Source organism: Ailuropoda melanoleuca, chromosome 13 (assembly GCF_002007445.2).
Source record: "Ailuropoda melanoleuca isolate Jingjing chromosome 13, ASM200744v2, whole genome shotgun sequence".
Taxonomy (NCBI): domain Eukaryota; kingdom Metazoa; phylum Chordata; class Mammalia; order Carnivora; family Ursidae; genus Ailuropoda; species Ailuropoda melanoleuca.
In genome coordinates, this window is record NC_048230.1 from 43,914,946 (window position 1) to 43,925,685 (window position 10,740).

The window sequence follows — 10,740 nt, forward strand, 5'->3', positions numbered from 1 at the left end:
GGGGGGGGGGGGCGCCAGGGTCCCGCCAGGCGACTAGCGCACCTCCCCCTTCCCCCGGCCCCGCCCAGGCCCCCAGGCCCGCCGCCCCGCACGGGAGGATGGGAGCTTCCTGGGGCAGTGGCACCGCGTGGCGTCGTCCTGCTGGGCCACCAGGAGCCACCACGCAGGTTAGCTGTGGCCCAAAGTTCTGTCCTGTGTCGGATTTTGGCCTGGGGACGCGTGGGTAGCATCCGCAGGCTGTCATCTCGGTGCTGACCACCCACATCACCGCGCCCCAGGCACAGAGGCCCCCACAGCAGAGACACGCACACACCTGTCCCCACGGGGACACGGCGCGCATACGTGTGCGGGCATGCTTGCGTGCGGGGCTGATCCCTGTCTCAGGACGGAAGGCCCTGCAGGGAGAGTGTGGGAAGCGCTGGTTTGGGGATTCATTACGGACAGGGCTGGGGGCAGCCCGGCCGCCTGCCTACGATTTCCAGCGAGCAGGAGGACAGCCCCCACGGACCCATTCTTCTCCGAGTTTTTAACCAGGGGCTTTGCTAGGAACTGGAGCCATCAGCTCTTCTCCTGGAGGGCGTGGGAGACCCCTCCCCAGCCCTGCCTGGCCTGGCAGGTGGCCCGGCATCGGGGGTTAGGATGGAGCTGCAAGAGAGTTTAAATTACTGTCTGTTGTCCGTTCCTCAGCTAATTGGTTTCCGGGTGACCCTGGCGGTGTTCAATCGATTTCCCCTCCTCGGCAGAAACAGCTGGAAGAGGGGCAGCCCCTTCGTTCTATCTGAGGGACGGGGCCTTCAGCCACGCTTGAGGGGTGGGCTTCATGCCTCCAAGACAGGCCCAAGGGCGTGCGCTGCGCCCCCCACCCACCTCTCCGGCCAGAACATCCTGGGTCAGGGCTGCCCCCGAGGCCCCCACCTGCCAGGCCCCAGCTGGCACAAAGCCACCCACCTGTACCAGCGAGTGGCCTGCCCAGCCGCACAGCCTGGCCTCGGGGTCAGGAGGCAGAGGCCCACCCCGTGGCTTCGCAGGAATCTCTCCCAGGCCTTCCCTTGACAGTGCTTGTCTCCCCGACCCCCGCGCTGGGAGGTGCTGTTCACAGCAGGGGAGAGGCGGTTCGAGGAGGCTTCACCCAGGAGCCTCAGCCCAAGGGGCCTCCCTGGAGGACTGGCTGGCTGGCCGCAGCACCAGGCCCAGCAGGACAGGCGGCCAAGGCTGCAGATGAACGACCCAGGAGCTGCCCGCTGTGCAGACGGAGTTGCGAAAGGACCGTTAAGGGGGACAAGTCGCCACCCCGGATGGAAGCACTGATCCAGGTGGGCAGCAGAGCTGGCCCGGTGCGCCAGCCCTCCACGTGGGAGTCCAGACTGGGGCCTCCCAGAGCGGCCCCCGACTGTGGTGGGAAGGGGCTGGGGGGGAGGCCAGTAGGAGCCAGGCCCAGACCAGGCACTTCCGGCCCCCCGGCCAGCTCTGAGGAAACCTCAGCTGTGCACCCCTGGGCTCCCCAGGGAAGGGGGCAGAGGCCAGCAACAACTACAACCCAAGGCAGAGAGGGCCCCACGTGGCTTTTTCTTTCTTTTTTGCTATGTACCAGAACTTTCCAGACTGGGGGAAAAAAGCAAATGGCGCCCCAACAAGGAGCAGCCCGAAAAGAAAACGAAGACACCAATTCCATTTACAAAAAGAACAGGATACCTTGGAACAGATGTAACAAAGGAGATGGAGACTTACACGCTGAGGACCGCAGCACGTGGCGGAAGGCGGACGGCCCAGCACACCGTCGCTGTGCGCTCAGGGGCACAAAGGCCCAGTGGCCATCAGTGGCAACGCTCCACGCATCTCATCGCAATCAAAACCCCTGCCGCCTTTTTGCAGAAATGGAAAGGCCAACCGTCAAATGCATATGGAATTGCAAGGCCCCCAAATACCCAGAACATTCAGTCACGAAAAAGCCAGGAGGGTTTGTATTTCCCTGTTTCAAAACTGACTACAAAGCCACGGTGATGCACACGGTGGTGCTGGGCTGAGGGTGGGCTGCCCGGCCAGGGGAGCGAGATAGAGAGCCCGGGAATGGACACGAACATCTCCCACAGCTGCCTTTCAACAAGGCGAATGGAACCCTCCTCGGGGCGAGCGGTCTCGCAGCACATGGTGCTGGGACCACGGGCCGCGCACATGCCCGGGATCGAAGGTGGGCTCTCAGCTCACACCGCACGCGAACACGAACTCCAGTGGGTTGACGGCATGAATCTAAGAACCGAAACCGTAGGACTCCTGGGAAAAACACAGGGTAAGTCTTCATGACCTGGAGTTTGATGGTAGATTTCCGGGGACATCTGCAACAAAAGAAAAGGTAGTTGGACTTCCTAAAAAGGACACATTTTGTGCATCAGAGACATTTACCAAGAGTGTGGAAAACGTCTCCAGAGAAGATATTTGCAAATCGTATGCCCGATAAGGTTTAATATCCAGAACACACAAAGACCTCTTACAACTCAACAACCAAGAGACAGACAACCCGATTCCAAAGCGGGAAAGACCCTGACCACTCTTCCAAAGAAGACCCACGGATGGCCAGCGGGCGGAGAGAAGGAAGCTCAGCGTCGCTAGTTTTTAGGACTGTGGAATCAAAACCACCGGGAGCGGCCGCCCCACCCCCGCGGCACCGGCCAAAATCCCAAAGCCGGGCCGGGCTGGTGCGGCGGGAGGCGGAGGGAGTGAAGCCGCGGGCCCCGCGCTGCTAAGCCTACGGTCACTGCGCCGCTCGGCGACTCCACTCCGAGCTACGTTCCCCAGAGAAACGAACACGCGGCCGCACAGGAGCTCGTGCACGAGCGCTCTGGGCAGCGCCATTCACCACAGCCGAGGGTGTCCGCACACAACGGAGTATTTATTACTCAGCTCTGGAAAGCAAGTGCCGACACCGGCCTCAACGTGGACAGACATGGAAGGAGGAGAGACACAGAAAGCCACATACTGTGTACTTCTTTTACGAACTATCTGGAGTCGGCAAGTCCACAGAAATGGAAAGACCAGTGGTTACCAGGAGCTGGGGGACGGGTGGGGAGTGATTACTTTCCGGAGTAATTACTTAACGGAGTGCTTTCCTGGGGTGATGAGAATGTTCTAGAACTACATAGAGGTAGTGGTTGCATGACGTTGTGAAGGCGCTAAATGCACTGAATTGTTCACTTTAAAATGGTGAGTTGTGGGGGCGCCTGGGTAGCGCAGTCGTTAAGCGTCTGCCTTCGGCTCAAGGCGTGATCCCGGCGTTATGGGATCGAGCCCCACATCAGGCTCCTCTGCTGGGAGCCTGCTTCTTCCTCTCCTACTCCCCTGCTGTGTTCCCTCTCGCTGGCTGTCACTCTGTCACATAAATAAAATCTTTAAATAAAATTAAAAAATAAATAAAATGGTGAGTTGTATGTGACGTGAATGTCACCTCAATACACAAAACGCCCAGACACAGAGGCGAGAGTGTGGTTCCAGAGTGGGGCTTTGGGCTGGTCTGGGTTTGAATCCGGGCTGCACTTGCAGGAAACGGAAACTCTCCTAAGTCCAGCACATCAAGAGGGAGGGCGGGCTGCAGGGACTCGCAGGGCAAGGCTGGGACTTGGGGCCATGAAGGGCCCAGAGGCATCTCAGCCCCTGCCTCTGTAGGGGGCACGAAGCCTGCAGCCCTGGCACCTGGCCCCAGAAACCACCGGCTCGAAGGAAGCGGCGTGGGGATCGGGTGGCCCTGTGGGCAGCCCTCCCACCAACAGCCACAGGCCAGCTTGGGAGGGGGCCCCAAGACCCCTGGCAGGCAGCTAAGTGGCCTCTGAGCGCCGAGTTCAGGGGCAGGTTGTTGCCGTGCACCTGCTATCTCCTGCCGCGTGACAAAGAACCCAGCTCAGCCGCTCACCGCAAGCCCACCGTCACCTCCGTGTGGGAGGGTCAGGGTGCCGAGCAGCCACACGGGTGGTCCTGGCTCCGAGCTCCCTCCGTGGGGTTGCATCAAACTGTCGGCCAGGACAAGGCCCGTGCTTTTATAACCTAGTCTCAGAAGCGCCAGGCAGTCCGCTGTCACTCAGAGCGGCATGGGCACCGTGTGGGAGGGGAGGCCCAAGGGCCCTTCTGGACCTGTCCACCCCGCAGCTCCTGCGACAGCACGGCTGAGGGACAGCCCCACCCAGCCCTTGCCCCCTGCCCCCGGGCCTCTGCGCCCGCACCCATGGTCCCCTGTTGCAGGCCCCTTCTCTACTCTCCCACTCCCAGACACCCTTCCTGGGTCTGGGACCACCACACCTGGGTGCAGCATGAGCAGAGCACCTCGGAGCACCTCGGCACCCCGGGGCCACCCCTCCCTGCTCACACCCCACAGGCAGCACCCGCTAGGCACATGTCCGTCTGCTCCTCACGGCCCCGTCCAGGCCTCATCGCTCCCGTGTCCGCCCTCCCACGGAGGCCAGGGGCTCAGGGTCAGTGCCCTGCTCCTGTTGCCCCCTCACAGGGAGTGGTGTGGACCGGTGTGCGTCTGCGGTGATTCTCTCCAAAAGGGCCGCCCCCAGCTGCTGGTCCGTGCCGCCTGTCCTCTCCCGAGCACCTGCCCCCTCCACCCGGGCTCACCAGGACGGCCCCGCATGGCCTCCAGGGCCGTTTCCCACCGCCACCCTGTCTCCCACGGGGGAGCAGCCCGAGCCACCTTTAGAAATCAGGTGAGGTCAGCCCTCCCCAGGTCGGGCTAGGAGCCTCCAACGAGGGGGCCCCGTCCCTGCTCCCACACTGCGCCCTCACTGTCCGTCTGTGTGGGGTGCTCTGGAGACCGGATGCCACATCCCCATCAGGACACCATGCCATCCCATGACCCCATGCCTGAGGTAAACCCATGGCAGCAGCCAGAGCAGGGCCTGCACACAGTAGGCGCCGAATGCGTGCGTGGAAGATGGATGACTGAAGGAGTACATGAACCGCTGATAAGCGGACAGATGATGACATCTCCTAGCCCGGCAGACCCAGGGCAGAGCCGGGTCCGGGAAGCTCTCTACCCGACCCCGGGCTTCTCGGACCCACCTTCCTGCGAGGACCCCCAGAAGCCACGGCCTGCTGGGTGCCAGGTGCTGGGGTGTGACGGGCCACGTGCTGAGGTGCTGGGATACGGGGCGGGGTCACTGGGCGCACGTGCCCGGGGCGGGGTCTCCACGGGGAGCCCATGGCGGCCAGGCGCCGCCGCTAGGCTGTCCTGCAGCGCCACCGCGTGGCCGCCGCGGGGGCTCACCGCCACCCGACCGCAGCCCCGACAGCGTCGCGCGGGAGGCTTCCAGGAAGGACGTGGGTGCCCCTGCGGCCCCGCGCGGCCACCCCTGGTCCCGCGTCTATTCCTCTCTCAAGGCCCTAAAAGACGTGTCTCAACACTTGACCTGCTGTGGTCCGGTGTCTCCACGCCCGTGGGGCCTGCAACGGTCGCCGGCAAACCGAACCTCTGTGGGGCCTCCCATGGCCCTCCCCCCTGCAGCCCGCCCTGGCCCTCCCCCTGCAGTCCCTCCCAGGCCTCCCCCCTGCAGCCCCAACCTCTCAGAGCTGCCTCCCTTACCCCGCCCTCCCAAGGATGCCTGCCCTGTAGGCTCCCAAGGCCCACCCGTGGGGCTGCTCCAGTGTCCACCGTAGTGTCCACACAGTGGGTCCGGCCGACACTCTCACCTGTGTCTTCAACACCGTTTCCTGAGCTCACACGCAATCCCTGGTGTGAAATTTGCCCGGATTCTTCTGACTTCTTCCGGAATGTTCTTTGGCTCAGCCCACATTCTCTTCTGTTTCTGTCAATGCCTCCTTAGTCTGACCCCCAGGACCCCTAAAAACTCTTTTAACACACCGTATGGCACTGTGTCAGAACTGCACCTGTACCCCAGCAGCCAGCCCCCAGCTCAGCCTCCGTCGGGGTGTCCTGGCCGAGCCGGGCGTCAGCAGGACCCACAGCCCCCCGCAGGCCCGTCGCCGGACAGCTGGCGTCGAGGCCACAAGAAGGAAAGTCCCTCCGCTCAGGGCACGTGAGTGGGAGCGCCCGCCTCCTGTGGGCCCCGCCCTCCCCTCTGCGGATTGGCTCAGCTGCGCGCACGCCACCAGGCTCAGCCAATCAGCCTCCCTTCCCCCCATGGCCACAGCCGATTGGCCCGGGGAGGGAGGCCAATCAGAGCCCTTATCGGGGAGCTAGGACAGGAGGATGGAAAGCAGGTGGACAGAGGAAGAGAGCTCGAGTCCCAGATGGCTTCCTGTGCGGGCGCCGCGCAGCCAACTCCCCATTTGTCTCAAGGGCAGCTTACGTCGTCTGCACCAGACGGGGGTCACTGGGGTCTCTCCAAGCGGGCTGCCAGCACCCTACCAGGCCTCCAGTGGCCCTGTTTTCATACCAACATCCCCTGGGTCTGCGTGTCGTGGAATGGCCCCCCAAACGCCACCTCCGCATTGACACCTTCCCTGGAAGCCGCATCGGGATCCCGGGCTACTTTCCACCCACAGGAGGAGTCTCCTGAGCCCCCCGGAAGCTACAGGCCACCTGGGGGGCTTCGGCAGGTGAGACGGTGCAGCAGCCGGGGGCTGGAGGCCGTGGTCACTGGCAGCACACACTTGGCACAAGCTGAGGAGTCTCTGTGCCTCCCAAGATCCAGGGATGGGACCCCCCCCACCTTCATTCCTGCCACCCCATCGGTGGTTTAGAAGCACCGGATCTCTGTATTAAACACTTGTGGCTTGAAATGCCCAGAGAGGTGCCCCGAGCAAAGGTGGGTGAGGCTGGGGTTCGTATCACAAGTCGTTCCAGCAGAGAGCCCCGAACGCAGAAGTCCACAGTAGGTTACAGGAAGTCACGATCTCATTATCGCGTGGTGGGTTGCACTGTGTCCCCTCGAAATTCAGGTATTGAAGTCCTAAGCCCCGGTTCCTCTGAATGTGATCTAATTTGGAAGTAGGGTCTCTACAGAGGTAAGTAAGATAAAATGAGGTCACTAGGCTGGGCCCTGGTCCGATAGGGCTGGGACCTTATGAAAAGGGAAAACCTGGACACAGACACACAGGGGGGCAGGTGCCGATGGCGGCAGAGACAAGCCGAGGAAGGCGGAAGGTGCCGGCAGAGTGCCGGCGGCTGGGCGAGGCCGGGAGCAGAGTCCCCTCAGAGCCTCCGGGGACGTCATCCTGCCCACACCTCGACTTCAGCCTTCAGACTGAGAGACCTTGCGTTTCTGCTGCTTCCTCCGGCCTCTGTGGCAATGCGTCCCGGCAGCCCGAGCAGACTAACGCGGCCTGTGAAAGACCGGATGGGTGACCGAGGCGAGCAGCGTCAGAACAGTGTCTGATGGCCTGGCCGCAAGTGTTTCCTGAAAGCCGGGTTCTGGGAGCCCGAGAAGCGGCTGCAAAGTGGTGTTCAGGGGGGACAGTGGGGCGGGCTGGCGGTTTCTGACTTCCCCGGCGAAGACTACATTTTCAAGAGGACAAGCAAGGTGCTTTAAATTCTCAGTTGCAGGGTCGAACCAGAAAATCGGGAATCTGTTGGACTGCTCTAAAGGAAGATCCGATTTCTCGGGGCAGGACCGTTGTACCTGGCAGTCCTCCCTCCAGCTTCATCCTGGGGCTGGCAGGATTCCACCACCGCGGGTTCTCGGCCCGGCCAGGCCCAGAAGGGAGCACGGAGGGCTGTGAGGATGGAGACAGTGGGGTGCAAGGACCTCGCCCCGCCCCCGAGTAATCCCATCCAGCCTGGCCCAGCATAGGTGACCCTCCTCCCTGTCTGAGACAGCCCCTCCCCTGGGGGCCTCACCGAGGCTGACACTTGCTAAGGGGAGGCTGATTCTCCTCAGGACCCCACCCCAAGAATACCAAGATCTCGCTGACTCACGCCGGAGAGCCACAGAGGGCCCTCACCGGCTCCGGGCTCCACCTCTTGCTTTCCTCTGCGAGGGCCCCTCCTTGACCTCCTCCGAAGTTTGCTGCTTTGTTGCTGGAAACTCGACTTAGCGCAGCACAGCTGGGCTGCTGGAATCCCCTGGTGTGATACCTGGGAAGACCCCAGGGGCTCAGGGAGGCAAGGACATGGTGTGAATTTGTCTGGTGCAGCCCCCTCACTGAGCCCCTCACTGTGTCCCCAAAGCACACTACCTCCACAGAGGCCCTGAGAAAGCCCTTGGTGAGGACCTCACGTTCCCTGTGGGCCAGGAATGATGGGGGAGGAGCTGATTTCCCCCAGGCACCGAGGGGCCAGGCACAGAGAGGCCCGGCACAGAGATCAGGTGATCGGGGGCTGTGGGGGCAACAGTCCCAAGGGACCGAGCCAGGCTCTTTGGTCTTGGACTTGACAGCTGGTCGGGTGCCCCTAGGCCTGAACCAGATGGACGGTGTAGGAAAGCTTACGCTGATCATTGAGAAAATAATCCAGATCGGGCGGGGAGAGACAGCCAAGCACCTAACAGAGTCCGACCTCTCACCTGCCCCCAGCTGGAGCCGGTTACAGGACTGGGGCCCAGAACAGAGGGCAGAATGGGCCCTGCTGGGCAGGATTCCAGGAAGTATGCCCTGCAAACTGCCCACCCTTCCCGAGGTGCCTATTCCATGGCTCCGGTCCACTGTTGCTGTGGAACCAGCCGCCACCATGGGTCTAGTTCAGGAATCTGCAGTTTAGGCCGAGTCCCTGGCGAAGGGACACCCCTGCTCCCTGCGACACCAGCTGGCATGGCCCCAACAGGGGACGGAAACCTTCCTTCCAAGCCAATGCTCGTGGCTGGCACGGGCCGCTGCCTGGCCCCTCCACTCCACGCAGGCTGCACTCCAGGCCACCAGGCTCCGCCGACAAGTGGCCAAGTTCCAAGTGAGTGCCAGGAGCCGTATCACCTTTTATGACCGGTCTTGGGAGTCGTGGAACATCACTACTGCCATATGTAGAGACTGATCGGGGACTCACTGTCTTTGGCCAGCTTGTGATAGAGGAGCCAGACCTGCAGACATTTCTCCTCCGCCAGCTAGCGTGATAGTCCAGAACGCTCGAGCAGCACAGCTAGGCCAGGCAGAGGAAGGCGCTCCCTTTCTGTCTCCAGCTGCTTCTGCCAGCGGGCCAGCAAGCAGAAGGCTCTTCAGTGAGTTTCCTCTCCACCTGCGGCTGCTTTGGGAGGACCTCCTCCAGCCTGTCCTGAGCCCAGCAAGATTCTCAGCCCTGGTGGGCTGCTTCTGTGGCCCCCATGGGACCCCTAGTGAGTTTCCTGGACAAGTGGTGGGCTTTCCTGCAGACCAGCTCTGGTTCTCAGCCTCTGGAACATTTCTTTGACCCCGGCAGGCTGCATGATCCCACAGCGGCCACGCCGTCTCCAGCCAAGGCTGGACCTTACCCTAACAGGCGGCGGGGACACGCTGATACGCAGAGTGCTCTCTCACAGGGATCTCTGGCTAATCAAGGTGTCCAGAAGAAAGCACATTGGCAGCCACCTAGAATAGTGCCTGCCTCGTGGAACAGACACAGAGCTCTAGGCCTTGAGGCCAAAACCTGATGTGAGTCACCACCGTGAACGGCTTTCCCCCTGCCTCCCAGCGCTCACGAAGTGGCCATGGCAGCAGGGATAGAGGCTACTGGGCTCAGCAACACAGACTTCCCCCAAGGCCCACCTGCCCACCACAACTGTGGAGTGCCGGCCACTCAACGGCACCAAGCCCCCAGAATAGCACCACTCCCTGGGGGACCAGCCAGCCACCGGAGAGCAGCTCGGCTGACCAGGATGTTCCCATCGTGGGGCAGTGACTTGTCCTCACTGCATAGACACTCCCCCCGGATACGGATTTCCCTTCTCACCTACGGGGCTTTCTGCTAGAGCAGCACGCGTGTGCGCTTGGAGGCTGGCCAGCACAGGGCCCACACAATGGCGCTTCTGACCAAGGAGGTCATTTCGCAGAAGGAGGTGAGGCAGGGGCTCATGCCCTGGGATTGCTCATCTCAGACACCCGCTGCCCACCAGCCGCTGGGCCGTTAGGACGGTGGCCCGGCCCATTGCAGAAGGATCATCTGGGGTGACTGAGCAGGGCTGGGCGCTGTCCTGTGAGACGCAGTGTGCCCTCCCAACCAGGGACTCACTGCCAGGACACACAGGTGGGAACCAGGGCTGCACGTGTGAGTGGCTCCCCACTCCAAAGCCCCGTGCAGACTTTCATCCCCAAGGGCTGGAGGCTTCTGCCAGGGCACATGGGACAAGAGTGGAGATGGGCCGTGCTGGGCAGGTCCAGGCACTAAGCCGCAGGCCAGGCACATCCAGAGTCACCAGGGCACAGGGCCGGGTGGACTGTCCAGGTAGCTCTCAGGAGACATCTGGAAGCCCGCAGGTTGAATATAACATCACTAAACACAGCATTTTGTGGTCAGCACCAGCCAGGGGACAGTGGCCCCGGGCACAAGATTTCTGACCACCTGAGGATACTGTCCACAGGTTACCTTGCAAGGATCCCGCCCAAACAGGAGATTGGAACTTTCCTCTTCATCTGCACAGCCGGGGGGCATTCTGGAAGTACACGCGAAATGCGTCATTTAGGACTGCGCAGGCCAGGCCGGCAGTGTCGTCGTGCCACTGTCGCGGAGCCCTACGGGGGCGGATTCGAACCCGTGGACCACCGGCCGCTGGCCCGCATGCACTTCGCCTTCTGAGGCGCCTGGCCCCGCGCGGCCGCCCAAAAAAAAAAAAAAAAAAAAAAAAAAAAAAAAAAAAAAAAAAAAAAAAAAAAAAAAAAAAAAAAAAAAAA

At 61.9% G+C, this 10,740-nt stretch overlaps 1 long non-coding RNA gene across 1 annotated transcript in view; it reads right to left on the minus strand.

Annotated features, from left to right (window-relative positions):
- Positions 1-2,209: 2,209 nt before the first annotated feature.
- LOC117795416 overlaps positions 2,210-10,740 on the minus strand; it is a 10,042-nt gene continuing 1,511 nt past the window's right edge. The window contains exons 3-4 of the long non-coding RNA XR_004619417.1: positions 10,436-10,502; positions 2,210-2,333 (exon numbers count right to left, since the gene is read on the minus strand). This is a non-coding gene — a long non-coding RNA (uncharacterized LOC117795416). The remainder of the gene's footprint in view (positions 2,334-10,435; positions 10,503-10,740) is intronic.